Source organism: Dermacentor variabilis, chromosome 11, assembly GCF_050947875.1.
Source record: "Dermacentor variabilis isolate Ectoservices chromosome 11, ASM5094787v1, whole genome shotgun sequence".
NCBI classification, from domain to species: domain Eukaryota; kingdom Metazoa; phylum Arthropoda; class Arachnida; order Ixodida; family Ixodidae; genus Dermacentor; species Dermacentor variabilis.
In genome coordinates this window covers 100,370,309-100,397,840 of record NC_134578.1, presented here as the reverse complement: position 1 = coordinate 100,397,840, position 27,532 = coordinate 100,370,309, and the positions used below count along the sequence as shown (strand labels likewise).

The 27,532-nt window shown below is 46.6% G+C and overlaps 1 long non-coding RNA gene across 1 annotated transcript; it reads left to right on the top strand.

Moving 5' to 3' along the window:
* The first annotated feature begins 1,493 nt into the window (after nucleotides 1-1,493).
* On the top strand, nucleotides 1,494-25,700 carry LOC142564900 (uncharacterized). The gene is made up of 3 exons (XR_012824708.1): nucleotides 1,494-1,596; nucleotides 13,448-13,513; nucleotides 25,549-25,700. It is a non-coding gene; the product is annotated as an uncharacterized LOC142564900 (long non-coding RNA).
* The last annotated feature ends 1,832 nt before the right edge of the window (nucleotides 25,701-27,532 follow it).

Here is a 27,532-nt window from a genome sequence, read left to right as displayed (position 1 = left end):
CAGCACCGGTCAAAGATGGCGCTAATTTTTGTAAGGAGGGTGCATACGAAGTAGCACAGAACCAGTCACACAAGTCTGCGTCGAGGAGGTTCATTGAACATCGACACATACCAAGTGGTGCATACCGAGTGAACCAATTTGGCATTTAAGGGGATGATGAACAGTAGCAGATATTCAGTAACACATACCCAGCGGCGCAAGTTTTTTAATAGAGGGTAATTGAAGAGCAGTACATATCATTTGTCACATGTTTAGTGTCTCATATTGATCCAAAGCAACGGGTCGAACCTGCTTTCCTCAGCGCACCATTCCTACACGTCGGACCATTGAATATTAATTGACTCAAGTTGGCTCGAAAGAGGTTAGACACGGACAAGCACAGAAACCTAGGGTAAGTCCCCAAATAATGCTAATTCCACAAAATGCGCGTAAACAAGCGCTTGTGCCCCACAAAAACGTGAACTCAAACGTCCCACGTGCGAAAGAACAATACTTTTAATACGCCATGCTGACTGAAAATATGACACGCCAGTGATGAAGACACGGGGTCCAAAATTGTGCCAACGATCGGATTCATTTGTACTACCGAAAGCAACCGACATGACCGGTCACAATAGTCATTACAGCTTTTCTTGCTGTTTCTAAGTCTAACCTTGGCTCAATTGCTCCGTGAGCGGAAAGTCGGCTACATTGCCTACGGCAACTTAATAGTTCGGAAAAAGCTCCATTTCGGCATTTCGCATAATAAAAACCTTGCGCAAACTCACCAAAGGAGAGGATAAAATATGCCCAGTTTATGTTCGCCTTCTTTTACGAAAGTCTCACTAAATTTTTTGTATTCCATTAATATTCCTTCGCATAAACACATATCAGCTAAGTAAGTAAAGTGAAAAAAATTGACGGAAAAGAAAAATATATATGTGCTCATTAAAAGAGCACATTTGATACAATGATCACCACAGGGCATGCCAATCTATGGCCAAAGTAAAAAGCGTTATGAGTAGCCGAGAAACGAGTGTTGAAAGAAATTATAAACTTCTGCAATTGCGCTTAGAAGCGGTAGGATATGTTCTAGAAAATTTTTCTTTTCATTTTAAGATATGTGATGTAATCTCTTTTTCTTCTGCAATGATATTTCAAATTATTGAACATATTTAGTTCCATTAAAAAACCAAACCATGTGGCTCCTTCTGCACAAAATCCGATCTCCAGACCTCCCTTCAATAATAGACTACTACGTCCGAAAACGACTAATGATATGAACCGACTATGTAATCAAATACAAACGACGACATCAATCATCAAGATACATGCCCTCTACTCCATTCAAATATGTCGAGAATATTCAACAGTGTTGTGGCATCTATAAGGTGGTACAATATGCGAAAGGCTTAAAACGTAATTTCCAAAATTAAGACCTTACTGCGGGGTGTGGTATTGTATGCTGAACAAGTGAAAGGCCTATGTCACCTTGAATTTAATTGCAGACGTCGAGACGGCCGCTACATTTTGCACTAGCGAAACCAGTGCTGCAGTCATAAGACACTTGCCTGGAAGTATGAATTATTGGAGCCTACTGAAGTCGACAGCATTCATGTGAGTGACCTTTCCTATCTGCTTTTTTTCCGTGCGCCGGAAGAAACATCCAACATACTCGTCGTGCTGAGTTCTCATTCCTTTATTTGAATCATGTGGTCATTTTCCCTCAACAAATTTTGATAAGATTTTTATTTCAACTGCTTCATATTTTTGCTGGCATAGTTGCATTATGAAAAGTTCAAATGAAAGATCTCCAGTGTTGACAACCTTACGGAACATTACGTGTAGTTGGCCGACCTCAAATCAATCAATCAAACATTCATTTCACTTTGCAGTACACTGTGCAGTACACCTGGGGATGAGAGAAAAAGCCATCTATACGACCGCTTGACCAAGTCTGCGGTCATATAGACTTCAGAGTTTGTTTATGAGAGAGAGAGAGAACGCAAAGAAAAGACAGGGAGGTTAACCAGAGACTATCTCCGGTTGGCTACCCTGTACGGGGGAGGGGCAAGGGGATCCGATAGGTGAGAGAGAGAAAGATTTTAAAAAATAAAAGGAAGACTGCACACACATACACACGCACGTACACACAAACTGTTTCTGTGGGCCCGGTCGCGCAGCCCGCAAAGGCGTTCCTAGAGTTATGCTGTGTCACCGTACAATCCTGAGTCACACAGTGAAGTCACAATCTGTCAGAAAGTCCAGTGTCTTATAAATACCGCACCAGCGCCTTGATAGCCGATAGCGCTGACGTTCGCGTAGGTCAGTTTACAATGATCTTGTTTTCTGTCAATCAGCGCTTGTGCAGTTTGTCTAGGGTGGCTGATACGACTGCTCTTTGCGGTTTGAAACGAGAGCATTGACAAAGAAGGTGCGCGCTTGCTTCATTGCACCCTATGAAGTCGCAAAGTAGCTTTTGGACATTCCAGTAACAAAGGAGTACGAATTTGAAATTTGAAAATGCTACTCAAGGCATATACTAACTAGAAGGGTGCAGTCGCATCGTGGAAGCTCGGGCGGAATATGGAGCTGTAAATTAGGGTCCAGGGTATGAAGGTGTGCACTTGCGAAATTGGATGAATTCCACTGAGCTAATGTCAGGTTGTGTGCAAGTACGGCAAGTTTGTTTCGCTGCGTCGGCTCTCGAAAGAGGAATGGTAACGCAGTTGACGCCGTCGTGGGCAGATCGGGCAGCTCCGTCTGCTCGGCCATTGCGATGTATGCCACATTGACTAGGCAACCACTGATATATAATATCGTGTCCTTCGTCAACTATGCGATGGTGTACTTCTCTGTTCTCTGCGACGAACTGTTCGTGTGATCCACGGTGCAGTGCTAAGTGTACACTCTGTAGGGCTGCCTTGGAATCACAGAAGACTGACCATGCATGGGGTAGTTCCTCCTGAATGAAATGAAGAGCCGCACGCAATGCTACCAGTTCAGCGGCTGTCGTTAATGATACATATGACGTTTTAACGCGATAGCGTTAAGGAGCTCGTGTCGCAGAAAAGCCGGTGTCGTCGGCGTCGGCGTCCGTGGCGTTGGCCGTGAGCGATAAATCACGGCAGGCACTTCATAAATAAAAAGCAACTTCCAAGATGGGCGGGGTGAGAATCGAACCAGGGTCTCCGGAGTGTCAGACGGAGACGCTACCACTCAGCCACGAGTTCGACGCTTGAAAGCAGTACAAACGCGCTTCTAGTGAACGCGGTGTTGCCTTAAAAACGTGTCGTACAAAGTTATACTGCGGTGTATATCGGTAATTATGAGCATGTAACTTGCAGAAGTCGCATTTACACGTGTAGCGAAGTAAGTTTCCGCTACATTTCTTCTCCGCTTACCGCACACGCAGAGCCATCTTGCGGCAAACACAGAGACCCCCTTCTCTCAATGTACGGCGCTGCCCCGACAGGTGGCGCGCCATGCGCGCATTGGGGCTGTGCGCGGACCGGTGCCAGGCGCGTCGCGGCTCCGACTCCCTCTCCCCTGACGACGCTTCGCCGTGCTCCCACGCGGGTTGCAGAATCAAGCGCCGTTCCTTTCTTTAGATCACTATCTATCTATCTCTCTGCCCGTGCCGATCACGACGTTTGGCTGGCGTAGACAGTTTCCCCCTCTGAGACGCCGAGTTCTTTGGTTCGTCCCGTTTGCTCAGGCGCACGTTTCGTTGCCGCGCCGAACGCTGCGTTGCTCGACGCTCTCTGTGTGATAGGTGGCCGCAAAGTCCGATGCGGGGCACCTCGTAAGTGATCCCTGTAGGGTGCCTCGATGCGCGCGCGCATCGAGGCACCCTAGATCCCTGTGCCGTAGCGCATTGTCTTACACCCCTTGGCGGGTCGATGGGAACGCTGTCGCGTTCCACTCTTGAAGGCGAAGCTTAAGCGTCCTCCAATTTTTTAGCTGTATTTTGGCGGATCTCGTTGGTATCACCACAGCAGCAGCTGAACTTGCAGATGTGACTGAGCCATCGATGTAAACGTGCACACGGCCACTGTACACCTCAACATTACTAGTAACGTTGGTACACCTCATGTAAACGTTCTAATGTGGCCTGCTTCAGCGTAAACGACGGCATGTTAGCCTTCTTCATGATTCCTGGAATGGTAAGGCGTATTTCAGGTCTGTGCATGCACCAAAAGTTGAGGATGGTCTTGCTGCAGGCATGTACTTCGATGGCAATGAGGTACGATTGGCAACAATTATACGACTGATAGTTGCGTGTGGCCTTTCTGCGGGTAGGGCGGCAAGATGATGAGAAGGTAGTCGGGCGACGTGGTGAATAGGCGCTCTGATAGCGTCAGTTATCAAGTACGTTGATATTGGGTGATCTCGTGCTATGACAACCGTTGCCGCTGTAGACACGCACCTCGGAAGACCGAGACACGTCCTTAGGGCGTGAGCCTGTAGTCCCTGGAGTACGCAGGTTTGTTTTGCAGATGGATTTTTAACTAGCCCATAAACCATACACGGAGTATTAGAATCTTCTTAGTGCCCGGCTGCGAAAGAACCAGCAACTGAAGTTCATTTTCCGCCGCACATTTATAAGGGGGCTCTTACCGTTTAGCTGCGTTATTGCAAGGGCAAGTTACGTTTCAACTATGGCGCTAGCTTTTCTTTTTAGTGATTCTCACTTTGCGGGCAAATGAAAAGCGTAATTTTTCTTATGCAGAAAGGATACGCAGTGCTATAAGGAAGAGTTATTTATGCATCGTAATAGGGTTCACGGAAAAGAGAAAGTGCCCAAGGGAAAACTATCAGATGTAGAGTAAGAAATCTGGCAATTTGCTGCATATAAGCGAGAGCCATGTCCTAGCGTGCTCAATATTATTCGGCAGGCGCATAACCATCGACTTACAGCAAATTTATGTTTCAAAATTTATCCACCACCCTCTACATATATTGCCACATCCAACATGCGGCACGTACAGAAAAACGAAGATTTCACGCTTTGCAGAAGAGAACACGAGGCCCCTGCCTAATCGTTTTTCAGTTTGCCTAATTAAAGTGTCGTGCTTTTTTCCCAGTTCCTGCTGCCTGTAAGTCGTGGCACAGGTGGAGGCGCAGGGTAAATGTTTGGGACGCCTGTAGATAGCCCCACATCAAGCCGAGGACATTTTTCGCGTGTCGGTACACCCGTTCACCGCGCCAGCCATCGCCTACTAGGCCAAAGTCCAGAATTGGGTCCCCTACCAGGAAGCCTGCCTGTTACCGCGAGTGTCGAAGACATCACAGACTCGTCGTCCTGAACAGGTGACTTTTCTGACTCATCTATCTCCCATGAGCTTGCACGGCTACGCCTAGGAGAATGAAGAAGACAGGCTCGAGGAGGACGAGCGCATAGCCAAGTATGATTGGCATTAAGGGAGGAAGCTATCCCACGTGTGTTTCACTTTTGAAGAAGGAGCACGCACGTGGTTCGTAAAGCGCGAGGGAAACTGGCCAAGCTCTGATGAGTTCCGCCGCCAGTTCCTTCATACGTTCGGGAGCACTGAAAGGCGAGACCGCGCACAGCGTCTTCTTGAATAACGGATTCAAAAGCCTAATGAAACTCGCTATGTTCGCTTAAGACATGGCTCGTCCTTGTTCTCTTGGAGACCCCGATAAGTGCCAAGCAAAAAACTCAGCCCCTTCGTGCGCGGCGAAAAGGAGCAGGCTGTTAGCTGGTCTTGTGCAAAACCCACCTACGAATGTCGATGAATTTATTAAAGAAGCGACCGCCATAAAGAGCGTGTTACACCTACGCTGCCGCCAGTATGATCACCTGACCTGCAGTGGACCGGCAAGTGCCGCAGCAGTGACAGTCACAGAGGAGGGTAGCTTGCGCCGGCTGATATGCGAAATTGTTCAGGAAGGGATTAAGAAGCTCACTGCCACGGTCAAGTGAATGCACAGTTGCGTCAGTGGCTAAAATTATGTGCCAGGAAATAAAGCAAGCGTTTTCGGCTCCCGAGCCACATCCCCAGACGTGGCAGCTCAGCTATGCAGATGTTGTCCGTCGACCACCACCTCCGCTGCTGACGCCGCAGTATAACCAGCAGTCAGCACCGGGATCGCCTTGGTACCTTAGGCAACAACCAACACGACCAGGGCTTCGTAGAACCCCCGTTTATCGCATACCTGACTATAGGCGCTTGTGCTTCCACTGTGGGGAAGCAGGCCACACCTGCCGTCATTGTCCTTATCGCGTGGCGGGGTACCAAGATTTTTCATCCACTGCTTCTAGTCGAGATTTCGACGGCAGTCGAGTGAACATCGACGTGAATTCGACGAGCTGGCGGGCTAATTTTTCAGGTTACTGGACGCGCTCCCCGTCTCCGGGACACCATTTTCCAACTGCAAGACGAAGTTCTAGATATGGCGCGAAGCCGATCTCCCAGCCCACGCCTGAGTAACGGAAGGACGCGAAATCAGGGGGAAGGTTGCCACACGTCGAAGTGCCGAAAATTCCCCATTGCCGTCGAACGAGCAGCCGATACAGCCGGATGATTTGAAGACAGACGAGGTTGTTATCACCCATGTTACCGTATGAATTGACGGTCACTACATGATGGCGCTTGTAGACACTGGGGCGGACTTTTTTATGGTAAGTAAAAACTGGCGGACGAGCTTCACAATGTGAAAATGGATTGGTCAGAGCCGCACATTAAGATGTGCTGGAGGCCACCTACTGACACCGACTGGAAAGTGTACTGCAAGGATCAACAAAGGGGATTCGCCATTCGTAGCAAATTTTGTTACGGTTCTCGACTGTTTGAAAGATGTAATCTTAGGTATAGACTTGTTACGCAAGTACGGCACCGTCATCAAATCACTAGAAGGTTTAATAACCTTTTCTGCGGAAAAACTTGCAGAACTTCAACGCAAGTCCTTGCGCGTCATAGACGACGTGATGGTACTACCGTTATCTTGCCGTCTTGTTTCCGTCAGGTGTGACACAGAATACGATGAGGAAGATCTTGCCAGACATATAATTAGGATTTTGCTCAATCAAGGTGATGCCATACCCAGAAGTCCCGTCAAAGTGATGCATGAACAAACGGAACCACTGCTTACAAACTTCAGAAAGGAACGACGAGATATTGCAAAAGGCGCAGCAGTTTCTTACCTCGACGAGGCTGCGGAATTCGGGAAGTGCTTTGTATTACAACAAGGAGAGCAAGACATTTTGGCCCTGTTACCTCGTCTTGACGCACGCGTGCACTTATCCCAAGCGGAAAGGCAACGTCTTCATGGCCATCAGCACCAGCTTCACGATTGCTTCTTGTCAAAATCCAGAGTCGGTCAGACGCCACTGACGAAGCCCTGGATTATTACGGAGGAGCCAGTTAGACCAATGCGACAATACCCGTACCTCGTAGCACGAAGATAGTGCGAAGCGAACCAAGAGCACGCGAAGAAAATGCTCGATGACATTGCTATCCAACAGTCAAAAAGACCGGGAACATCGTCGGTAGTGATAGTCATAAAGAAAGACGGCTGTCTAAGGTTTCGTGTCGACTACCATAAGCAGAAGCAGGTAACAAAAACGGCGTATAACCGTTACCGCGAATTGGGAATTCTCTCGACAGGATGAGGCATTCACGCTACTTCTCGTCGATGGACCTAAAATTGGCTATTGGCAGATCGAGGTCGACGAGAGAGACAGAGAAAAACTGCTTTCTTCACGCCTTACGGGCTTTACAAATTTAGTGTCCTGCCTTTCGGTCTATGCTCAGCTCCAGCAATTTCGCAGCGACTCATCAATACGGCCTCAGAACGGCAAGTTGTGCCAGTTGGTTGGAATTCATGGTAAGGGTTGTAACAGCGCACCCAAGGCAAGGACAACAAAAGGACAACAGCGCTGTGTCGTCATTTTATTCCTTCTGTTGTCCTTGTCTTGGGTGCGCTGTTATAACCCTTACCATGAATCATCGATACGGTTTTGTCGGGTCTTAAGTGCCAGGCGTGCCTTGTATACCTCGAAGACATCATAGTTTTTCTTTTTTGAAACGTTCGAGGAACACCTGATACTGTCCCTAGCGGTTCTACAAACGATACAATCCGTCGGCCTAACACTGAAAACAGAAAATGATCGCTTTGGTTTCGAGGAACCCCAGTTCTTAGGTCCTGTCATCAGTCATCAAGGCGACCTGCCTGGCATAGACAATATCACGGCCGTCAAGACAGTTTCCAGTGTGAACGGATAGAAAGGAAGTGAGGCGTTTCCTAGGTCGCTGCGTGTATTATCGAATATTTATTGCCGATTTTTCACATATAGCTTCAGCGTTGACGCGTCTTACAAGGCTGGCTTTGTAAAGGGCAAATAAGAACAGGCAGCGTTTAATGATCTCCGACAGCGCCTGGAAACAATTCCTGTGCTGGCTCACTTTGATGAAGACTCTGATACCATATTTCACGCGGACACTAGCAGCGTAGATACAGGCGCTGTGCTCGTGCAGTGGCAAGACTCAGCTGAGAGAGTATTTGCATACGCTGGCAGGATACTCTCACGTGCTGCGTCTGATTACTCATTTACAGAAAAGGAATGCCTTGCGATGGTGTGGACAATTATGAAGTTTCGCCCATATCATTACGGCCATTCTTTCAGTGTCGTCAACGATGATCACTCACTTAGTTTCCTGGCGAGCTTGAAGGATTCGTCCGGTTGACTAGCACGTTGGAGCCAAAAGCTTCAAGAATTCAAAATGAGTGGTGTACAAATCCGGACGACAGCGCTCCGACGCCGACTGCCATTAAAGGTCACCGAGTGAGCAGGGAGTCGCAGAGGATGACGAAGATACGGCTTTTATAGGATTTCTAGACATAGCTACCATTGCTCGTCAGCAGAGGGAATACAGCGACCTAATTCCGCGAATTAATTTTTTCAACGTCAGGATTATAGGCGCGCCCAAAAAATTTCCCAGAAGCATCCAATCATCTGTTTCCGTAATGATGTCTTCTACAAGAACTTCGCTAGAAGCTTAAGCAGCCACCTACTTGTACCAACGTCTACCTGTCATGTATTCTTGCAAGCCTGCCATCATGAACCTACATCTGGCCACCTCGTCTACACAAATAGCAATATTACATAGCAAGCAATATAAGTCAAATAGAAATATTACTGGCCAAGGATTGCCGCATTTTAAAAACATTACGTCCGTGTCTGCCTCCACTGTTATCGACGGAAACCACTACATATTAAACCGCCTGGGCTACTACAACCACGCCAAGTGCCCACGACGTCATTTGCCGAAATCCGCATCGAACTTCTCCGACCATTCCCGACTTCCTATGCTGGCACGTAGTGGGTAATAGTTCCACCAATTACCTGATACGCTATGCAGAAACCAAGGCTCTTCCAAGCGGCACTGCATTCGAAGTGGCGGGATTCCTTATTGAAAACGGGGTTCTGATTCACGGTGTGCCAACAGCGATAATAACGGACAGAGGAACTGCCATTACGGCTACACTCATGAAGACAGTGATTAGCCTCAGCGGCACGGTTCGTTGAAAGAGGACAGCCTATCACCCGAAAAAGAACGGCCTAACACAATGCTTGAACAAGGCTCTCGCGGACATGCTGAGTATATACGTAGCCGTGCAACACAAATATTGGGATGACATACTACTGTGCATCACATTCGCTTATAATAATGCCCCAAAGGAAAAAAACGCGCAAGACGTCATTTAACTTTCTTTGTGGCCGTGAAGTGACGACAGTGCTCAATGCGATGTTGCCACATCTCTGCCGTGATACAGGCACTGACGCTGAAACTTTCACTCAACGGGCTTAAAAAGCAAGGTAACTCCTCCGCGTGAGAACCACCCGACAACAGTAGCACGACGCTCGGCGTTACAATCTACGGCACCCATACTTCACTAGCAGCCAAACGATAAAGTGTGGGTTTTAAGTCCCATCTGTCGGCGAGGGCTTTCAGAGAAGCTACTCAGGAGGTACCACGCTGTACGACGCTTCAGCAGTCTGAACTACAAGGTTATCCCTGACACGCTTGCTTCCTTCAGGGCGGGGCAGCTTCCACTAGAAATCATGATGCAAGTTGTGCACATGACGCCCTATTGTTTGGAATGAAGTGCCCACAACTCGTCTAACATATCTTCCTGCCGTTAGTTTAGGATGTAACGATACTCTCTCTGGTCAAAGGCAAATGTCACATCTAATATGCGGCACGTAGAGAAAAATGACGATCTCGCGCATTGCAAAAGAGAAGACGAGGTCCCAGCCTGATCGTTTTCCAGCTTGCCTAATTAAAGTGTCCTGCCTTGTGTTCCGAATTCCTGCTGCCTCTGAATCTTGGCAATATGGATATATTTATCTCGTTTATATTACGTTCCCCCCAATCTATGCTCAGAAAACTTAGTGAAATATTTTGCTGTAGGTGTTCATAAAGTATTACCTTTATAACTGCGCTCTTTAAGCAAGTCTGCATACTCGGGTCTCAACTCCTATAAAGCGCCACTATTACAGTGTCGCGACATACCGCGACTATCTATTCGCATTGCTCTGTTTGAACAACTGAATGTAGAGCAGTGTGGTGGAGAGGACCGCGCAGTTCACCGCGTCGACCGTACATTGATATGACTGCGGCCGCTAGCTCCACGCATAATGTGCATCTATCTGTTCGTTACCCCATGCCGGTGCTCCTATGTCCCCGAGGAAACGTTATCACATTGGCAGGTTCTCGACGATGGACATACCTCTCTACATTGCCGATTGTCGAGTTACGATTTGCATGACGCTTTCGTCCTGAAATCAGTACTAAAAGAAGTACAGTTACGTTACGAATCACCAGTCGACGAATTCTACCCTAACTCAGGGATGGGTGGCTCTGAAAATACATTGAGTGCTTGAACATTTTAGCCTATGAGTGTTCACAAGAAATTATTTCGGCCTCCAGCAGCATATGTCGTTCTTGTCGTTCTTGCCCTTCTTGTCGTTGAGTATGGTTTTATTCTGTAACTAATCTCACAGATACTAAATTTATTAGAATACATGTAGCCGCCCTACTCACGTGGGTATCATTGCGGCGTTTTTGGTGTTCCACACCCAATGCTACAGAAAAGCAATCGATCTAGCACACAAAAGAGCTGTAAAAGTACTAAAAAAATGTAATAGGAACACCAAAGAACGCAAGCTCTCAAGAACTCTTATCTTTGGTAGAGGAAATTTACTTGGGTTCGCTATTTTTAATATTCGCTAATGCCGTCGTAGGTTGCTTGCCAGAGAAGCTACACCCTTCAAATTTAAAATACCACCGCCATGATAATACTATTATTCATATACTGGCTAGGAAGCCGCTCAAATGCACTGCGACTTTCGCGGCGTAGTTTGAGTGAAGGTGTTTGCAAAAAGAATTTTTGGAACAGGCTGACATAGGAATAATGAAAAAGTAGAAGATGTCATTTGTAATAATGTTGTGCAGGTTGGAAAAGGTTAGTGAGCAGCTGTGTGAGCGTTGTTTTTTTTTGTTTTGCACGATTGAATAAAAATTTGAGCTAAATTATAAAACGCTTTTACGCGAAATTTTATCACACTTTCAAGTTCCAGACAGATCTCATAGAGACATAATTATCAAAGGCTGCCATTCAATGACAATCGTTTGTCATGCAGGTCACTTTTGAAATTATTGTTACTTACGAGTGAAAAGATTTCTGAGCTTGGACCCCAAATTTTACGTAGCGCCACTTTTGATTCTGACGTAGAAAAACAGCCTAAGTTGGAGTGTTCCTGCCTTCTTACTCGTATTACTTAGGTAGCCTCATTTAGTTAGGTCAATTTTAGTCGAAAGATTCCTCAGCTACCCTAAATCTCGACAAGAAGAGTAGGAAGATACCTATAAAGAAAGGGATCAGACAAGGAGACACAATCTCTCCAATGGTATTCACTGCCTGCTTGAAAGAAGTATTCAACCTATTAAATTCGGGCGGCTTAAGGGTAAGCATCCGGTTTGCAGGTGAGCACCAACATTCGCACCGACATTCGGTTTGCAGGTGACATTGTCCTGTTCAGCAACACTGGGGACTAGTTACTACAAATCATTGAGGACCTTAACAGCGATAGCGTGACAATGAATTTGAAGATTGATGTAGAGAGAATAAAGATAATGATCAATATCGTGCCAAAGGAACAAGGGTTCGGTATCACCAGTCAACCTCTAGAGCAGGCGAAAGAATACGTTTGCCTAGGACAATTACTCACAGTAGACATTGATTATGAGAATGAAATTTACAGAAGAATAAAATGGGGTGGGGCGCGTACCGCAGACACACTCAAATCCTTAGTGGAAGCTTACCAGAAAAGGAAGGTGTACAATCAGTGCATTCTACCGGTGCTGAGATACGGGGCAGAAACTTGGAGACTGACAAAGAAGCTTGAGAACAAGTTATGTACCACGCAAAGAGCGATGGAACGAAGTATGCTAGGCATAACTTAACAAACAGAAGGAAAGCGGTTTGGGTCAGACAGCAAACGGGTATAGACGATATTCTAATAGTCATTAAGAGAAAAAAGTGGCGCTGGACAGGTCATGTAAAGCGCAGATTAGATAACCGTTAGATCATTAAGATGATGGAATGGATACCAAGAAAAGGGAAGCGCAGTAGAGGACGGCAGAAGACTAGGTGGTGCAACGAAATCAAGAAATTTTCGGGTGCTAGTTGGAATCGGTTGGCGCAGGACAGGGGTAATTCGAGATCGCAGGGATAGGCCTTCGTCCTGCATTGGACATAAAATAGGCTGATGATGATCACCATCATCAGCATGATGACCCTGATCATGAGAATGAAATATACAGAAGAATAAAAATGGGTTGGAACGCATTCAGCACACATTGTCAGATCCTGACTAGAAACTTACCATTATCATTAAAAAGAAAGGTGTACAATCAGTGCATTCTACCGGTGCTAACATATGGGGCAGAAACTTCGAGACTGACAGAGAAGGTAAAAATCACAACAAGGCACACACAAAGAGCTATGGAACGAAGAACAACAGGCGTAACGTTAAGAGAGAGTCAGAGAGCGGTGTGGATCAGAGAGCAAACGGGCATAGCCGATATTCTAATCAACGTGAAGAGAAAGAAATGGGGCTGGGTAGGTCACGTCATGCGTAGGTTAGATAGCCGGTTGACCGTTAGCGTTACAGAATAGGTGTCAAGAGAAGGAAAACGCAGCCAATGACGCAAAAGCTATGCGGAGTGATGAAATTCAGAAAATCGCAGGCGCCAGTTGGAATTGGTTGGCGCAGCACGCGGGCAACGGAGAGAGGAGGCAGAGGCCTTCATGCTGCAGTTGACCTAAAATAGATTGTTGATAATGAGTACATGCACAGTGTCTGAATGAAACTCCGACATGACACTTGGTCCGAACGACTTCACTAACTTCATCTCTTCGAACATTTTTATTGCAGATTTGGCTCGGAACACTTCATGTACTTTAACAAGAAAGAACGCGGAAAAATGAACGCCACCTTCTCGTACGTAAGCTCTAATTAAGCACTCGTTCCTGCGGCAAGAAATTTATAAGACATATCCACACAGTTTCTTCTACTGTGTATTTATTAGTTTCTCAGCGATATTTTTTGTTGCAAATGAAGATAAAAAGTTACAGTGACGTTTCACTTCGGGAAATCAAGATACGGGCAAGCGTATGGGTGTTATAGCACACACGAAGCTATCGGCCCTATGTGCGCCTAGACACCTAGGCTGTCCGCAACGCAGATAAATTTCAAGATAGGGCTCGCGCGGCCGCGCCATACACAGCAGCCGACGGAGTAGAACACTAACCCCTCCTTAAGCTGGGAAGGCGGAGCGCTTCCCCTCTGCTTTCATTCCTTGCGCGCGCAATATCGAGGCGCCATCATCAGGTCAACGTCGCTACAGTCTACAAGAATATTTTACTGTTGCTCCAGTGGGGGCGCGTCCTGTTGCGGTTCGCATACCTGCTTTAGGAGAAAGTAGCGGCGGCGCTGTCGTACTCCGGACTTGAAACGAGTGGGCAACGCGTCTTCTTATGCACGTTGTTTGTCGTGGTTGCCATCGCTGAACGTCCTTCCTTTAGCGCCTATTCCTGCGTGACCTCTTATGATGCCGCCCAAGCGGCGGTTAAACCACTGTTACGCGTGAGGCTGCACATCTGGCTATCGAATAATAGCCGACAAGCGTAAGTTATCGGTTTTTAATGCTCCGAAAGATGAGCAAGAAAGGCTTGTTTGCTAGTGAAATCTCCGTAGGCTTGACAAGCGCTAAGTCGTGATTGTGCTGTTTGGGAACTTCACTTTGAGCCGCATATGATTTCGAGGCATTATCTCCGAGTTCTAACTTCACTTCCGGAGAGTGCAAATATTGTGAAGAGACTACAGAAGTATGCGATTAGTGCCTAAATAGCGAGGAAGCAGGCGAAGTGATACGCGCGGCCGTCGAGGGCGAGCGCTGCCGAACAAAAGCGGAACGAAAGCGAAACTGCCTCTGACCAGGCCGGCGAAGCCTAGCGGCGCCGATTGGAGGGCCGCGTTCGAAAGCAATTTGTTCAAGTCGGATTGCGTTCGACGTGTAGCGTCTGGGACCGCCTCTCGTACGTCGTACGGCGTCAGAGTGTCGCGGCCCGCGCATGTTGCGGCGTCCTCGACTGAGCGTTTCCCGGGAAGACGCGAGTTCGTTGCACTTTCACACCACGTGCTCGGAAGAAATGCTGCGCATTCACTCAGATAACCGTCCAGGATGGTTTCTGAAGTAGTTTTTCATAAGCTTGTATTAAACTCTGGGAGATTTCCTTCATCTCATTGAAAAGCATTGGTGGACTCTCTGAAACATTGCAAATCATTACCTTTGATACCGCTATTCTTGATTATCGTGCTTGCCTGTTGGTGTAGAAAACTGTTCTTGAAAAAATTGGAGGACGCTTAAGCTTCGCCTTCAAGAGCGGAACGCGACAGCGTTCCCGTCGACCCGCCAAGGGGTGTAAGACAATGGGCTACGGCGCAGCGACTACGCTCCCCGCATCGGACGCGGTGAGCGTCGAGCAACGCAGCGTTCGGCGCGACAAGGAAATGTGCGCCTGAGCAAGCGACGCACGCCTGAGCCTTACAGCTCGTTTCTAAGGCAACACCGCGTTCACTAGAGGCGCTTTTGTACCGCTTCGAAGCATCGAACTCGTGGCTCAGTGGTAACGTCTCCGTCTCACACTCCGGAGACCCTGGTTCGATTCCCACCCAGCCCATCTTGGAAGTTGCTTTTTATTTATGAAGTACCTGCCGTGATTTATCGCTCACGGCCAACGCCGCGGACGCCGACACCGACACCGACGCCGACGACACCGGCTTTTCCGCGACACGAGCTCCTTAACGCTATCGCGTTAAAACTCTTCCCTAAGTGATTTGGTCGCCCGACAGTTAACGATCGTTGTCCTTCACGCAGCGACTCAGTGTCTATCCTGCCGCCGATGTACCGGCATCCAACTCGTTGAACACAAGAGAACTGGAAGTGTCACGTTCATGTTCATGTACCCTGGTCACAGCGCGAAGCTTTGCAAGGAGAGAGATCGAGCTACAGGTGTTTCCTCAGCTTGTCTTGAACAACACCGGAAAAAAAGTTACAGTGACGTTTCACTTCGTCAACACGGGTGACGCGCAAACGTATATGGGTGCTATAGCACACACCACGCTATCGGCCCTCAGTGCGCCTTGGCGCAGAACGCTGTCCGCGTCGCGGATCGTATTCAAGGCAGGGATTCCGCGGCGGCGCCATAAGCACCAGCCGTGTTAGTAGAACACCCCGCTATAAACATTTGCTTACTGTTAATACCCAGCATGGTGTCAGCGCGCACAGGCGCACAGCAAGTGTCTGCACTCGATGACCACGGACCACGAGATAATCTCGGAAGTGAACGGAAGTGAAGTTAGAACTCCTAGGGGGACCCCAACGCTTGCTCCTGACGCAGTTCCGACCCTTCTACCCAACTTGCCCGCCTATTTGAGCAAGTCCACTCCGACTCCGAGGCATCAGAGGAAAACACGGCAACTGGAGATGTCATAACCAGCAGTAAAAGCCCGCCGCACCGACCAGTGTCATCAAGAAGGTATCATGCTGCGGACGCTTCAATGGGCAACGAAGAGTGATAAGGTGCCGCCGAAGCAGACAGTGTTGTCAGAGTCGTCGGCCTCCGTGGACTCTCGCTCCCAATTATATCGTGGGTGCTGCATGCGTTCCCGAATTTTACTAGTGTGTGCTACGTGTGTTGCGTACTGAATACGGCCACGACTTGTTGCGAGAACAATAATTTTCAACACTGGAACCGAAGGCATCTTGAGCGCAAGGTACATCTGTTTGGCAAGCTGATAGAACAAACACATATTTTTTAGAGCGCAGCTCTTTGGCGTCCGTTCCTGGGTTTCGCGTCGTCGTCGGCGTTGTCGTCGGCGTTGTCGTCGGCGTCGGCCTCGTAACCAGCTCCGCCCCCCTTTCATCCCCCCAGCGCTAGCAGCGACCGACTGATACCGCTGGATGCCGCTGACGCCGCTAGAGAGTCAAGATAACGTGACTGCATAGAACACCGTCGCCGCCATGCAGAAAGAGTATCAGTCAAAGGCATCAGTCAGTCGCTGCTATCTCTTCCCTCCTCCCTTTATCGTGTTGTCCGCTTGCTGCGCGCGCTTCTGCCCCCATCGTTTGCCGCTGGGTGTACACGCCGCCCCCCTCCGCTTCCGCTTACTGCTGGTTGCTCTCGACGGCGGCGATGAGCCTCCGCTTCGGCGGCGCGAACTGCAGGGTCTTGTCGGCGGCGGCGATGAGCTTCTGCTTCAGCCTCGCTTACTGCTGGTTGCTCTCGACGGCGGCAATGAGCCTCCGCTTCGGCGGCGCGAACGGCAGGGTCTTCTCGGCGGCGGCGCTTAGCCTCTGCTTCCCCCACGGCTGTGACAACCTCGCGAGGCACTTGTATACATCTCGTCTTTGAGAATCAAGCATTGGTGTACCAAGTCGAACATATATCAGTCTATTTCTCCGACCACAAAGCTTCCTTCATGACTGTCAAGAACTGTTAGTGGAGTCTTTGTTAAAGGAATACGTGTGAAAAATAAAAAAAAATTCTGTGATAGCGCATACATGTGTTGCTCGATTTCTTTGCCTCAATCTATCCAAAAGGTGAAACAGCTTATTTGCTGCGCTCAAATTTCGCATTAGGAAGTAACGTAATCGTCGGTAATTTTTTTTCCATTTAACAAGCGGAAGGTGTGCTACGAAGATCAGCTAGCATTCCAATTATGCGCGATCAGCACAAGGGAACTAGGAGTCGTTCGAACTGATGGCAGGTCTTCTGACACAAGCAGAAATAAATGGAGGCGCTTCCTTTAACGTGAATTGCATTGGGAAATCATGAAAACAAGGTGAGTCCAATCTCAATACAGCTGTTCTGCGGAGTGTAGTTCGTGGCATGACATTAAATGATTGACTGAATGTTTAAGCCAGCTAATGATTTATTAGTACAAGGTACTTGTAATAATCCATTATCTTTTCTTGAATTGATTGAAAAAAACAACTAATTCTAGTCTAAGATTCGCTGGCAGTAGTCAGCGGGTATTTTATTTCACATTAGAAGAATTTTATGTTTGTCATCTGAAACCTAGTGTTTAATTATTATTCTTTTAATATGTAGCATTTGTATCTGTTAAATACTTTGATTTTCACATAATAAAAGACATTTCATGTCTTGTTCCAGGGCTGCCTTGCTTACGCTGAAAGTATCTACGTAACGCTCTTCAAACAAGAAAATGAAGCATGCAAGAAACTTCCCAAGCCAAGCTGTTCAAGATCCCACCGACTCCGAGATGCGAATCTCAAGCTAAAGAGGCTGGGCATCGAAACTGAACAACTTGAGCGAAAGAATTTCAAGGATGAAAAATGACTCTGCAGTCACAATATATTCCAAAATAGATTGAAACACTTGTCTGCACAGCAGCAACTAGCTGCAAGAGAATGCTGTCATGCGGCAAAACAAAAGAGCACACGGGGGCTGGACTATACACAAAGACGAAAGAAAAAAGAGCAGAGAGGGATGGTCGAGGCTATTGCAAAGCTCGGTACCATTGGGTATCGCTGTCAGCGGTAGCCAGTCGGCACATTCACAGTTTACTCGACAGCCCCGTGTCCTCCAGGAACGTAAGAAGGCGCTTGAAGGCGGAGCCGCGATGGCGAACTGCGAGAGGAGGTCAGACCAGCGCCCATCCGCCTATCCTCCTCCTCCGCGACGCTTTGCCTTTCTCTTTCCCCGCTTCGCTCAACACCACCTAGACTTTCTTCTAGGTGACGTTGCTTTTCCGTGTCCTCAACGCGCTCTTTCGTACTTTCCCCGGTGCACGATTGTCATCATCCATGCGCTTTCCTGCGCCGGCGCTCGCTTCCTTCACGGCTTCAAACTTCACCGCTTTTAATGGCGGGGCACTTGCGCTTGTGCGTAATAAAGCACGCTTGCTTTTGTTTTTTTCTTCCATACAAGGTTATCTGTGATATATAGAAACATTTGTAATAATTTTTTTGGCGGTAAGAGGCTGTGAATACTAAAACAATCTCTTTAACATACCTGAAAGCATTAGCGGCTGAAGTATTGATAGCAATATGTTCCACTCTATAGCAATTTCAATTAACAAGGAAAGAGGGCAGCAGAATTAAATTGAAATGCGGTCATTTCCCTGCTAGAACTGCAAATGACTTTTCATATTACACTACCCAGTAGTCTGCTTGCCTGGACAACGCTTCTCATTATTTTACATCCATCGGTTACTCGAAGAGGCTACCCTCGAAATAGCAAATTTTTCGTGTTTTGACTATATAAAACAATTATAACAGTGATTCGCGATTGTTCTGTTACCTATAGTACCGCTTCTAGTAGCATTACACCAAACCATTTCCAATACGCCACTCGTAGCTTTCTTAATATACCACAAAGATGGGTTCAGACAACCTTTTCTAATATTAGGGGTTAATTTCAGAGTACAGTAGTAAGCTGTCGTTAATAACGCCTAATGACTTTCAAATGAGATCTTAGAATTTTGGTAGAATCCCAGATTTTCCCTTCTTGATTCGAATCTGGGTTTATTTTGCCGCCTAGTTAAAAGGCATAGGCTTATTGAATTAGCTCAGAGGTGCTTGCTAAGAATCACAAACTCGAATTCCCTTGCCTTGTTTTCGATTTATAGCTTGACAATCTGCTTACTTAAGCTTTCCAAAATTTTAGCAATTCAGTGATAAGTTACTCGTTTCAACTTACGTTAAGCGTTATGCACGAGACAAGGCTGTGTGTAAGCCTGAATTTTTGTGATATGAGTGATCTTTTCACATAGTCCTGACAAATTACCATCTTTAATCTTTTTTAGAAGAATGCGGCGATTACAATCTGAATTTGTCTTCGCTCCTTTCCCCAAACTTCGCGTTGTGATTCCGCTCCTTTCTTGATGAATAACGGAAGTACTTCATCTTTGTTGGAGCGTCTTGTACAGTAGTGCGGACTAGTAGGCGATAAAGCAGTTCATGAATACCTGAGAAAGAAGTCAGGGCCATTGCCCTCTGCGAGGGCAGATGATCAGCACAACATCGCCGTAAGAAAACTTCTGGTAAAGACTTTATTGGAATCACTCATTGTCACTTTGTAACGACGGTCACAATGGATTTGTAGTCGCAGTGATGCACACTGGTCTGCGTATTCCGTACTGTCAACACATTCTTTGATAATGTCAAATCGTTCCACGAACGCATTTGATCGCTTCGCTATCTTGGGGCCTATCCGCTCGAGCCGGTTCCTTACGGCCAGCCTCCCCGGCACGCTCCTCGCTGGCTACTGCCGCCCGCTGCTCTCGCTCAGAGTCACGTCTGAGGTCCCGACGACAGACCTCGTCAGCAGCTTGTTCTTTGCTAGTAAGCGCTACACGCGGCCTCCCCCATACGAGCTCACGCAACGTACTAACTGCATAATTCGTTCCTTGCGCAGGCGCAGAAATGCAGCACATAGCACACAAATTATTCGATACGCGCTACGGCCATCGGTGCTCCCTCGACACAGCCACACCGAGCAGCTGGCTAAGTCAGGAGCTGGGGTTGCTGTCAAAATCGCCTCACGTCCACGCTTCGCAACATCTCGAGCCTTACCAATAACCATCTAATTGTTCTCGATGCACAGTCTGTCGCACACCGCACAGCTTAGTTGGAAGTGTCTGTCCAGAAAGTCCCTGTGAAATTTCGCATATGCATCCTTCTGGTAGTCCAATTTACCGGCATGGTACCTGCGGCGCATCGCGGCACCCCTCTTCTTCTCGAGCCCACCGCTTACGGGAAGCCTTTCGGGCACGATCTTTGCTTTACTCGCTGCCACCTTCCTAGCGTTCCTCTTGGCCAGGTGACAGCATATGCCTTAGTGGTGTGCTCCGCCTCCTCAAAGAGGGCTGCGTTATGTTGTATTCGGTGGTTTCTTAGCTTTCATCTTGCTACACGAATTGTCCGCACATGCCTTAGATGTTTGATTTGGCTCATCATAGAGGGTGCGGATGTTTTCAAGCACCACATTAAAAAATTTATTTGAGGGTAGACATATACAGCTCTGCTATAAAATTTCTACCATAAGCTAGAGAAATTCTGAGAATTGTTCATTAATGCGCAAGCATTGCTTGGCCCGGGTGGGACTGTGTTTCTGCCTAGTTATGCTTACTTGCTGTTCCTAGCTTAAGCGCGTCTAGATATAGCCTTTCCGGTGGCTGAAATTCTTAGTTTTTATTGCAGCTTTTATCAGTCAATTGTAAGAATTTCTCACCGTATCCGGCACCTTCAATGCAATCGTGCCAACTGAGCGGCTACACCGTGCAGGAGCGCTACTCGAGGGAGCAGAGCGGTCGAAAGAAAACGCCAACTGCCGCAGTTACGCGCGAGACGTTGTGTGAGGGAGAGTGCACTACTGCGAACTTATGTCACCCTCGCTGTGGCTCTCATAAGGATGTGTCACGAACGCTTTCTTTATGCACGCATGCACTTGCCTGCGTTCTGACTGCGCCTCGGTAAGGCAAAAATGCGCCAAGTGACTCCGCACCCTCGCTTATCTGCGCGGTGTTCATAACTCGAAGGACGCTCAGGAACGCTCAATTGGACGTTGGCTCACCCCAATATCTAAAGTTCGCCCACACCCAAATTTTATGTTGACCCAGCCTCACATTACAGTTGTACCAATCCCAAATTTCAAGTAGCCTCAACCGAAAATTTAACTTGGCCCACGACAAGATTTCAAGCTGGCCCGCGCCCAACTTTCAAGTTGACCCCCTCCAAAATTTAATTTGGCCGACATCGAAATTCCAGGTTTACCCACCCCAAATTTCAAGTTAATCCACCGCCAAATTTGAAGTTGGCCCACCTTCAATATTTAGTTGGCCAACCGCCTGAGTGCAACTTGGCCCACCTCCCTAATTTAAGCTAGCCCACCCCATATTTCAAGTTGGCTCATCCACAAATATGAAGTGGACCCACCCAGCAATTGGTACACCCTACTATAAGCTTCGATATGTATTTTCCAATGAGCCCATTGTATCTCTGGGGGATTATTCTTATATTTCATTGCTTGCTTTCTATTGCAGCTTATCGCTTAATAGCTTCCAGTTATCTAGACTTACATTTTATCAACGATTAAACGTATTACCGTAACAAATTACGCATTTTTCTACAGGTACAAGGCGTTACACTTTGCGCTTGACAGGCCTGGGGAGCTTCTAAAGAAAGCTTACGCATTAAAAGCTTTATTCAGTTTGTGGCATAAATACAAAATGCATTGCTCGAGTAGGTAGGCCGTTTCTTGCAGCATAACAGCATACTTTACATTATAAAATCATTTAACGTAACATCATATTTTAAGGCATACACTGGTATTCAGAATACTGCAGACAATTCAGTCGTTTTTCAACTTTCTATGTACTGTTATCATTCTGTGTATCACTGTAAAATTACAGAAGTGAACATGAATGCACCTGCCTGAACGTTATTGCTTTATAAAGTTCGGTACTGTCATCATCAGCCCGCAGGCCCAAACCGTCGTCCTTAAGAGAAAGTAATTTTGTTTCCCCATATTCATATTTTATATTTCTGAAACCATGCCTCTTTTCATCTTTCACAACATGCACCTTATAGTTCCTGGTAACCATCCTCCTAAGAGTTGCTTTCAAGCTTCCCGTTTTGTGAACTGCTTCTTCATGTCTTTTGGATTCACTTTGATATTGTGCGTTCGGATAGAATGCTACATCTGCTTGGATTTAGCTTTATCTCTGAATCACTATAATTCATGCTGTATTTCTTGAGATTTTTTTTGTTATATTGCCTATTTCCTGCATTCGCACCTTGCTGCCCACACTATCAATAAATAATTTATTAGGGTGGTATTACTATCGCTTGTATGCTATCTTAATTTTCTCTTTTAAAAGCCCAAATTAGTTGGTGAGGAAAAGCCTGGATTCAACCGCATCGGTCTGGATAGCGTACAGCTGCTGCATAATTGCAGTCATTTCTTCCTGAAATAAATTCAATGTCTGAAATACGGCAAACTTGCACTTTACAAATATCTGGCGACTAAATCATAACGCTATGTAACACATCGATAACGTGCACAATGCTGGTGTCCACACATAATATAACATGTATTTTATGCCTTGCCCTTTCTTTCTAGCTTATCGTTTTCGGTCAAGTAGTACACCGGTTTGGGTAAACCAATCCGGTGTAATAATCGGGTGTATCTATCCGATGCATGTACTGTTTTCGATGGCATTTAGAGTTTCCCTTGTGTTTCAATGCAAGGTGTGATTCGAAAACCACAATAATGGTTTGTACAATAATATAAGGTGTATTTTATGTCTTCTCTTTTCTTTCTTGGTTATCATATTTGGTTAGGTAGTACACTGAATTGGGTAAAGCAGTCACGTTCACGAAACGCAGTCATGGATATATATGTGCAGTTCTGTACGGTAATATGGGTTCCCCTTGTGTTTTAATGCAAAGCACGCTTAAACCTGCAACCATACAGGCCTTTTGTAAACATTGGAGGACGCTTAAACTTCACCTTCAAGAGTGGAACGCGATAGCGTTATCGCACCCCGTTCCCACCGTCCACTCATTCGCTCGGCATGCTCTTGAGTCACACGAAGACGAAACGTGCGCCTGAGCAAGCGGAACGAACCAAAGAACTCGGTGTCTCGGAGGGAGAAACGATCTACGCGAGGCAAACCTCGTGATCGGCACGGACAGCCGGGCCGCGACGCGCCATGAAGGCGGACGCGATCATGGGGCTGACGCCTCGGTGGGATCGTCCTCTAGACGCGGGCGAGTGGCGCGCCAGCTGTCAGGGCAGCGCCGTAGATTGCGAGGAGGGGGTCTTGTGTGTTTGCCGCAAGATGACTGTGCGCGCGCGCCAAGCGCTGTAGAAATGTAGCGGAAACGTACTTCGCTACGCGTTTAACTGCCACTTCTGTAATTTACATGCTCATAATTACCGATAGACACCGCAGTATAACTTTCTGCGGCACGTTTCTAAGGCAACACCGCATTCACTAGAGGCGCTTTTGTCCCGCGTTGAAGCACTCAACTTATGGCTGAGTGGTAGCGTCTCCGTCGCACACTCCGGAGACCCTGGCTCGATTCCCATCCAGCCCATCTTGCAAGTTGTTCTAATTTATGAATTGCCTTCCACAATTTTCGCTTTCAGCCACCGCCGCTGACAATGACGACATTGGCTTTTCTGCTACACGAGCTCTTAACGCTATCGCGTTAAAACAACGAAAGCGCGAGCTACATGCAAGGTCGTACGTCAGTAGATATATGCGTCTGTGGCAACTACATTGGACAAAAAATACTGTATCTCACACAAGTAGAAAGGTAGGTTTGTATGAGTGGAGAGCGTATCAACCATATCGCTTTGATTCATGGCAACCAATGTTGCTGTAAGCTCGCAGATGACATAATATTCCCAGGCAGAGGTCTAAGTGTAAGCCTAACCACTTTTAGTAAAATGTTTATATGTGTGGGGTATTCTCTTCGCAATGAGATTTGTCCAGTGCTTGTGTGAGCAACGCCGCTTGTGGTATGTAATTTATCGTTTTGAAAACATTAGGCCACATTATGCAACTGATCGCTAATTACTTAACATAAGGACTTATGGGTCACTTATATACATCAATTTATGTCAATATATCTATATAAATATGTTTATTTTACTAGCTTCTACACGTCTATAATATACCACCAGAATTTAACGCCCATTTATTACAATGCCTCACGGCAGCCACATTTCGATGGGGGCTAAATGTGAAAACACTCGTATACTTAGACTTAGGTGCACGTTAAAGAGCCCCGGATGGCCCAAATTTCCAGAGTCCCCCACTATGCCGCGCCTCAAAACCAGATAAGGGTATTGGCACGTAACTCCCCCCCCCCCCAAATTATTACGATGATCACCGCTAGAAACCAGGCCCGCTTTGAGTATTCTTAGGATATAAGAACGACAACTGCCGAGTTTGTAAACATTCATTGTAATGCCTCATCGCTACTGAAACGAAGACGAAAGCCGAAAACAGCGCACATCCCGTATTTGCTTCCTTGCGTCTTAGATTGAGGAGCGCTGTAGACCTACAGTGAACGTCCATTTAACTAGGTTTCTACTCGATGGTTTGATTCTAAATAAGATGCTAGCAGAGCATCAGAGGCTAGGTCTTTTTTTTCTCCGCGCCTTTAAGCAGTGACTGACTCGTATAACTACACTCTCTATCACCAGACTGCTAAACTACAATTGTAAAATCGAGGTCTGGGGAATTCGAGACTACTGCATGACCTCATTTTACTTACCTGTTGTTCTTTAAGGCAACCTATAATTACTTGTCATAAGTAATGGGTTTGAAATCTCATGGCACATAAGGGTTTATAACATTGCTACAGCTAACTAGCATGCGCTGTAGATTCACACTGTTAAATGCGTAAAAGGCAATACTCGCACGTCCCACATCGCGCTCAACGTGCTTAATGATAAGGCCCAGGCTCGCAGCATCTGATACGCGCTGTTGATAATGAGGTTCAGGCTATATTTAAAGCACATTCTTCACTAGTGTGTCCAATATTTCCTCATTCAATTCACAACATAATTAAACAACTAAGTAGAATTGTTCGGTGTAGAATTCTAAGAATTCGGAACACGAGCCATATAGGGATTACGTACAGTTTCTGCAGCTGTTAGTCGCAGAGCAGTGTGGTTACACAGACAATATTCTGTGTACACGCTGTAAGCGTTCCTTGATAGTGTGGTCACTGATATACGACAGCAAGCGAGGACATAAGCACAATGTCATCGCTTTATTTTAGTTATGTTACATTACAGCGCTTTGTTTCGTTCAAATATTTGTTCTTGAGACTTTATTCCGGATGCAAATTTAGTGCGCTGCACTCCAATTTGTATTTATAATATTCCAAAAAGAAAGTGTCCTTCATTGATGTTTTATGTTTATTCCAGGCGCTGTTCCATTCGCAACACCAAACGGAATAAAAGTGAGCAAACGAAGAAACCCACTAATGTTGCTGGCTGTTAGTAAAAAAGCAACATGGGATCTTGCAGAAAGAAGGTTACATTTTCAATTGCCAATAAACTAAGACACATGTGCATTGTTTTTTTGGAGAAAATGTTTATCAGCACATTCTAAAATCGCATATTCGCTGGTCAGCACAATCGGGATGTGAGTTAGTGTGTTTGTGTGCGTGTACGTGCGTGCGCGGGTTTCTGTGCGTGTGTTTGTGTGTGGGGAGGAGGGTCATTGAGTGCGTGTTTAAGAAAAGAACACTGTTTCAAGGTCATTGCATGTCTATCCGCATGTTGAAAAAGTCGCAGTAACGCCCAAAGGGAGCAACTGCGATGTTATGGTCAAGGTTACGCCATAGGTTACGCCTAAAGGCAAAATGTCCATTTCCATAGCAACTCATTAGAAAGCTGTAACGAGTAAGCCTAGTAGTTTTATCATCTGTGTAAGTCCAAATTAACAGAGATGCAATAAGCTGGTGCCGCCATTATAATCGACAAACTGCAACCTGGTAGAACGTGCTGTAATACAACCTTCCATACATAATTACTTGATGAAGTCACGTGAGCACATAGTTGAAAAGGGTTTCTGGGGCCAGGTCAAGTGTCTGGTTGATTCCGATGACCCCTTACAAATACTTTCCACGTTCCACCTTGGCAGTGGAAGGTTTGTGCAAAAAGCACGAGGCTGATTCGAATGAGTGCAATAAAACCGGCGTGCCAGAAAAGTGAAACTCGCACCTCACATACATAACATCTCGTACAATGTAAAAAGAATAGCGAGAAGGTCCGCAGTGGACATAGTCTTTTCCACCTGTGAACGATTGCCGAGGATCCGCAAGAAAGTGGACTGGGACATAGAAGAGACGACCATCTGTACCACCAGGCACCACACGTCGTTTGTGAATAGCATGCAGAATGTCGTATTCTTAATACTCCTGGGATGCGACTGTGTATGAATCGATCAGACAGGCGGTTGTAATAATCGGATATTAAGAAGGCATCATTATATGCAACTTTCACAGATAGTAGCGACGCCATGCGGCAGCCGTCGTAAGCCTCAACGAGGGGATACCCGCGTTTCGTACCCGCGTCGCCCGTGTTCAGTTAGTGTGGTGCGCTGGAGCCTTTCTTTTGTATTTGATTGGGGTCGCTTTTTACAGCGGTATTTCAGAGCTCTGCAGTGATCTACGTAGTTGAGGCACAGGTTGCCTTTCGCAGTGACACTGTTTTGACGGGTTACGTCTTTGATGAAATGGGCAAGACGTACAAGAGCAACAAAATGTGTTGTGTGCCTGAGTACACACACCGTGCCGTCAAAGGCGAGGTAAGCCTTCACTCGTTTCCTTGCGACGAACGAATTAAAAAGGGGTGGACAGTGAAATTGCGCATTGTGAAACCTGTCACCAAAACAATGTGTTAAGCGCATGCTCTTCGATAGCTTGCCTCTCGCACGCATTGCCATATCTTGTGGCCTCGTTTCCTTGGAAATTTTGCCTCAGCAGTTTTTCAACTTTGTTTTGCCGGCTGTTTGTTGGTGATGGCAGAAATCTGCACAATGTGTGGCATGTGCTTCCTGTTATTCTGAGAATTCGCTCTCTTTGCCACTGTGTATTATTTTGCCCAGCAGTCTTGGCGCAAATTCTAGCTCCTTGTGCTGAGCTCACAGCAACGATGTCCTTATCAAATTTTGCCAGCTGAGCACTCAAATGGTTCATATAGCTATGTAAATTCTTAACTTGACCCAGTCTCTGAATTCGACTTCATAGAAGAGAAGCTCCTCAAACTTTTGTGCATGCTGGTTGGTGAGGATATGCTGCACAATCAGGTCCGGCTCACAGCCTGTGTTGCCTGCTTGCTTGCCTGCGTTGCAAGAGGAGTGGCCCTGTAAGAAAAAAATATTGTTGCTTCAATGCAGGACAAA